Here is a 6405-nt window from a genome sequence, read left to right as displayed (position 1 = left end):
GTATTTTTTTATTAACCGTACGCCATATAAAATTCTGCTTTTGCTGTATAGTATTCGTGTTATGGCGAGCATAGAGAATAAAAGTTTCGTACTTTCTAAACTATTTTGAAAGAAACTCTTTTTTGTTTCGTCGATTAGTTTGACATATTGCTTCTTTCTTTCTTTATATTTTAAATGAATGTCTATATTTTTAAAATTATTTGATAGCCAAAAAAGACTTCTCAAATCATTTCCCTCGTGGATTATATCATTTGTTACCCAACTCCCATATTTCCGCAGAATTGATCATGCAATGAAACTACTTAAATGGAACAAATTTTCACCCTTATATCAGTACAAAAATATATCTTCAACTTCACCTTGGATTATAAAAATTTCAACAGTCAATTGCAGTCTATTATAATTCCAAAAAATAGCACCAACCCTAATCTTATCACACAACTCTTCAGAGATCTAATTAACTCTCATTCTGATTACACAGTATACAGACGCATCTAAAACTGAAAATGGAGTCGGAGTATCAATAATTAACAGCACAGAGAATCTCAAACATACAATTCCAGATACTGCAACTCTATTAACAGGAGGACTCTATGCAATTTACCAAGCAATACTCCACACAAATGCAAATAAGATTAACAAAATATTAATCGTGACAGATTCTATGTCATTACTACAAATAATCAGGAAAATGTACACGCAGCATCCATTAGCTTTACTAATAAAGGAAGAACTAAATAAATTGCATACTAAAGATACAAATATTAAGTTTCTCTGGGTCCCATCACATGTTGGAATAGCAGGTAACGAAGCAGCAGACAAAAATGCCAAAGAAGCTATAAACGACAACAGTATCGCCATATCACCCAATCTGTAAGTATGAATCTAAAAAGCTACTTTATAAAGGACCTGTTCAAGACCTGGAACAATAAATGAAAATCCACACCATCAAATATTCAGGAGATAAAAAATAAGATTGGACTATGGTAAACACCCGAGGTATCCAGACGAAAGCAAATAATTATTTCCCGTTTACGACTTGGACATACCCAGTTTTCTCATGAACATTTGTTTAAGAAAAAAGAACTCCCAATTTGTGATGAGTTCTTGGATAAATAAGTAGGTAAGTAATTTAAACTCATACTTTATTGAAAAAAATATTGCGAAAAATATTCATGTCATCGCACGGAATACGTTGCAGTGATTCTCATAGTTTCTCATTTTATTGCTGTCATATCAACTGCCTATTGTGAATTGAGTGCATTCCGGTACTTAAAACTGACATAGAGCTGATTAATTAATCTCGCTCTTAATAACTACCCTCAAATAAAGGCATTACCACGCTTCCCGCTTAGAATTAACAAACTGCGTTTGTGTAGCGGGAAATATAGGTTAAAATTGATTTCAACCTCTGTATATATTTGTGGTTTCTATGGCTATTCTTTATTAAATATTTAACTCCACTTTGTCGATACGAATCAAACCTTTAGACAGATATTCAATTGTTTTGTACGAACACGTCAACAGCTGCTCACGGGAAAGTTCCGGAAAAGTGTGTGACAAACTTTCTTTGTGTTTTAACAACAATTATCGGTTAAGTCTTTCGTTTTTGTGATTGAATATTCATTTCTGGTCAGTGTTAACTTAAATATTATTAAGTGACTAAAAAAACAAATATTTTATTTTACACCTTTTGATATGGAACTTTTTTATTTAATTGTTTTAGTCTTAGGGAAACAGCAATTACTTTACTTTACACACATAATATTTATATAAATCTTGATCAGAAATCGTGCTATATATGTTTTGTATACACAAAAACAGGTATGTATACAACTAGTCCAATTTTTTAGAAAGCAAATTGTATGAGTAGAACCAGTATTATCATGTATAATGTATATACTTTGGTCTTAGAACCTTTGGATATAGTTAAGGCATAAGTAGTAATTTTTTTCGTTTATGATTCAGATTAATTTATAACTCCTGTCATGGCGATATTCGATTTCTTTACTATTACCATTGGCTCGATATGCTTCTAAATATATATAATAGCGCTACAGGCCTTAGAGGCTCTTGGCTTCGATAGTCTTGACTAGAGTCTTCCACTTTTTCCGTTCCTTTACTTGCTCTCTCCAGTCCCTTGTCCCCATTTCTTCTGCCAATCCAGACATTATACCACTTCTTTCGTGGTCTCCCTCTTCTTGTCTTCCCTTGTTCTCCTGACTATAAAACTCCTAAGAATTTTTTTCTTTTGGCATTCATAAAACATATCTTAACAATCTAACTCTCTGTGCCCTGATTTTCTGTGTTATTTTGGGTCTCTTTTTCCCAGAAGATTTTCCTCTACCAAACCTCTAGCTTTTTCTTCTTCAAGTTTCACATGTATACAACACTGTTAGTCTTCCTATTTATTCATTAGTTTCGAATATTAGCTGCCCTGGGCCAGTTTTTTTGCCTTCAATAGTGCGTTGAATGATACTACTGCTTTGCTACCTTTCTTCATCTTCTTCATGTACCATGTACTTTCAGAACGTTGGTTTCCATTATAGCTATCTTGATTTTATTCATTGCTACCCTAAATAGCATGCTTGTATCAATACCATACTAATCTCGCAAGTTCTTCAATCATAAAGCCGTAATAACCGTTTCCTTAACTTTCTCGTCTTGTAGTTGGGTTATGTCTACTATTGAGTTACAGCTACTATGGTATTGTGATCAGACCCAATGTCAGCACCTGGATACGTTTGAGCTGATTTAATGCAGTTTCTAAATCGATTTTTTATTAGAATGAAGTCGATTTGGTTCCCAATAATTTTATTCTTTGATTCTGCATTTGACTTACAGGTGTAGAGTCTTCTCGATGGTAATTTGAAGCGAGTACAGTAAGGTCTCGTTTTAGGCGGTGGATACGTTCCACAGTAAAGCGCATATAAAAAAAATGCATAAAAAAGACATTACTTGCCTGTTGTTTTTGTATCAATTTTCTAGCATCAACTGCTGTTTATTGTTTTACTTGTAAAGTAAATCTTTGCCGTTTAAAACACGTGGTCTAAGAGATTTATTTATTAAGAGCGGCTTCAACATCCTATCTCCTGATGTATTGTTACAAAGTATGTAATAATGTTACTCGATCTTTACTTGCTTTGTGTCCACTTGCAGTTTTTTCATCGTTTACGATGTAAGTATGATTAGGCATTTTTTTCCAATACAGTTCCGTTTTATCAGCGTTAAATACTTGATCGACACAATAGTCCCCATATTTAATAATTTTCGCTAGCTCCTGTGGAAATATTTTGCTGCTGCTTTATCTGCTGTAGTACTCTCTCCTGTGATCGGGATATTATGAAATGCATCTCTTTTTATAAACCTGATTAGCCATCCTTTGCTAGCTAAAAATTTTTTAGCATCTTAGAAAGTTGGCGACTCTGACTGTTCCATTAACTTATAAAACTGAAGAGCTTTTTCCTGGATTAAATAACCACTTACAGGAATTCTTCTTTGAATTAGTTCCTCAATCCAAATTGAGATAGCACTTTCTATTCTTTCTAATAATAGATCCTTTGAGGAAGATGAAAATTTCTCTTATAGCAACTTCATTCTCCTTAATTGCTCTTACAGTTGATTCGCCTAAATTAAAATGTTTTCCAATTGCCATAAATCCTTCCCCTTTTCCTAAGCGATCTAAAATTGCAATTTTCGTTCCCAACGAAATTTATTGTCTTTGTTACTCAAATTAACAAATAGATAATTACCGTCAAAATATTCTATTTGATTCACTTCAAAATATAATATTTCGCCTCCATAAAAAAAACTCTTCTCGTTCTAATAAAGCACTGTTTCTACCTCTACGTCCGTATTTAAAATCGAATGATTTAATGAGTCGTTAACAACTACAAGAACTTTGTCTATAGTTGGTTCTCGTTTGAAAAAAAAAATGATGTACCAGTCGTCATATAGCAGTTTTATCAAAATCGTCCATTTTGTCCAGTATGGTTTTTCTGGGCTTGTTGTTTTTTGGTGAAGAAAATCCTTCTTTACTTCCCTAATAATTCTGTATACAGAAGCTTAACCTACTCCGCTGATAGAAGCGTCTGTTTAACTATTTCCGATATGAAAGCTTCAGGGCGCGATTCCATTGTCGATGTATAAATATTATATATAACGCTTTTTTCCGTACTACTAAATGCTCGTAATTTTGATCCCTTTTTTGGAGTAAATTTCTCCGTAGAATCTGTAGAACTCGATATTCTTTGTAAAACTATAAACTAGACCGCAAAACTGTAAACAGTGTAAAACAATTATTAATACACAGTGGTCACCTTCTTAATAAGTATAAAAGTAGACTATAAGAAGTATAAACACCTAATAAGTTCTATTAAACGCGTCGATATGTGCAATCACCATGAAAACTATTTATCGGCTGAACTGAAATCTGAAATTCTCAGTCTCAGTTGCTTGTTCCAGTTGTGCGGTCAATACTTATTGGCAAACGTTAAATCCGGTACTGATAAATTTGGCCACGCCTTGTTGTTTTGGCGGGCTATCCCTTCTCGTTGGATAGACTATAGTCATTTCGACAATAATAAATAAATATCATGCTGTAATCCAAACAATTCATCTTCTGTGCTCAATGCAAATGGCGGCAAAGCCATCAAAAAATTTGACAAGTACGACTTCTATTGTTTTATTTCTTTGAAAAATATATATTTTTGTAATTATATACGTGGTTTATTCCCAGAGAATCATCATCATCATCATAATTGGTGCTACAGCCCTATAAAAGAGCCTCGACCTTCCCAAGACGCCAGTCAGTTCTATCCATTGCCAACTGTTGCCAGTTTGCTGCGCCTATTTGTCTACCATCCTCATCTACACCATCCCTCCATCTGAGTTTTGGTCTACCCCTACTTCTACTTCCCACAGGTTGTGACATAAGGATTCTTCTAGGAGGGTTGTTCTGCTGTGATCTTGCCAGATGTCCTGCCCATCTTAGTCTTCCTATTTTTATATACGATACTACGTCTTTACCACCAAATATATGTTTATATCTGTGATATATCTCGTAGTTGTACCTCCTTCTCCAAACACCATTTTCACAGATGCCACCAAATATTCGTCTCAGGATCCTTCGTTTAAATATAAGCAGGAGATTTTCATCTGCCTTGGAAATGGTCCATGTCTCCAACCCATATGTCAACACTGGTTGTATAAGGGTTTTGTATATGGTTATTTTTGTTTTTTGGCTTAAGTTTCTGCTTCTCATATGTCTACTCAGTCCAAAATAGCATTTGTTTGCTAGGATTATTCTTCGCTTGATTTCTTCCGTCATGACGTTCTCCTTGGTGATCAGGGAGCCTAAGTATGTGAATTTGTCCACCACTTCAAAGGTAGAATTATCAACCGTGAATTGGTGGCCGATGTTTCTGGCTCTATTGTTGGGTGTTGATGCCATTATCTTAGTTTCATTTTCATTTACTTGCAGGCCCATATTTTTTGAGGCGTTTGACAAGGTGGGATACATTTCTTCTAGCTTGCGTGTTGTGCGGGCATCTAGATCAACATCATCTGCATATGCCAAAATTTGGGATGATTTATTAAAAATGTTTCCTGTGCTGTCTATTTGGGTATCCCTGACCGCCTTTTCCAAAGCTATGTTGAAAAGGAGACACGCCAGCGCATCTCCCTGTCGAAGCCCAACATGCGTTTCAAATGCCTGTGATTGTTCGCCCTGTATTTTGACTTTGCAAACAACTTTACGCATTGTAGCCTTAACCAATCTTATCAGTTTATCGGGGATGTGGAATTCATCCATGGCTTCATACAATTTATTTCTTAGGACACTATCATAGGCCGATTTAAAATCTACCAAAAAAATGGTATGTGTCGATATTGAATTCATTGGTTTTTTCCAGTATTTACCTTAGCACAAAGATCTGGTCTCTTGTTGATCGACCAGGCCTAAAACCACTTTGATATTCGCCAAGAAGCTCCTCTGAATATTCACTCAGACGACCATATAAAATACTCGAAAATATTTTGTATGCTGTATTAAGGAGGGTTATTCCCCTATAGTTTCTACATTCTAATTCATCGCCCTTTTTGTGTAGCGGGCAAACGATCCCAATACACCACTCTTCTGGGATTTGTTCCTCATTCCAGGCTCTCAGTATGATTATATATATATATATATATATATATATATATATATATATATATATAGATATATATATATATATATATATATATATATATATATATATATATATATATAGATATATATATATATATATATATATATATATATAGATATATATATATATATATATATATATATATATGATTAGTCAGAGTAGCACCTCCACATTTAATAAGTTCCGCGGGTATACCATCACTTCCTGGAGATTT

The 6405-nt window shown here is 34.2% G+C and overlaps 1 protein-coding gene across 2 annotated transcripts in view; it reads left to right on the top strand.

The window, feature by feature from the left end:
* Positions 1-1524: 1524 nt before the first annotated feature.
* The window catches only part of LOC140436556 (anoctamin-4), a 97704-nt gene continuing 92823 nt past the window's right edge, over positions 1525-6405 (top strand). The window contains exon 1 of one of the 2 annotated variants that reach the window (XM_072525470.1): positions 1525-1632. The gene's annotated coding sequence lies outside the window, so the exon portion shown is untranslated. Of the gene's footprint in view, positions 1633-1748; positions 1825-6405 lie in introns of those variants that run through there. The other variant, XM_072525471.1, reaches the window with a different exon arrangement.

The sequence above is a fragment of the Diabrotica undecimpunctata genome, chromosome 3 (assembly GCF_040954645.1).
Source record: "Diabrotica undecimpunctata isolate CICGRU chromosome 3, icDiaUnde3, whole genome shotgun sequence".
In the NCBI taxonomy this organism is placed as follows: Eukaryota; Metazoa; Arthropoda; class Insecta; order Coleoptera; family Chrysomelidae; genus Diabrotica; species Diabrotica undecimpunctata.
The sequence above is the reverse complement of the archived record's forward strand: the minus strand, read 5'-3'. Positions and strand labels throughout refer to the sequence as shown.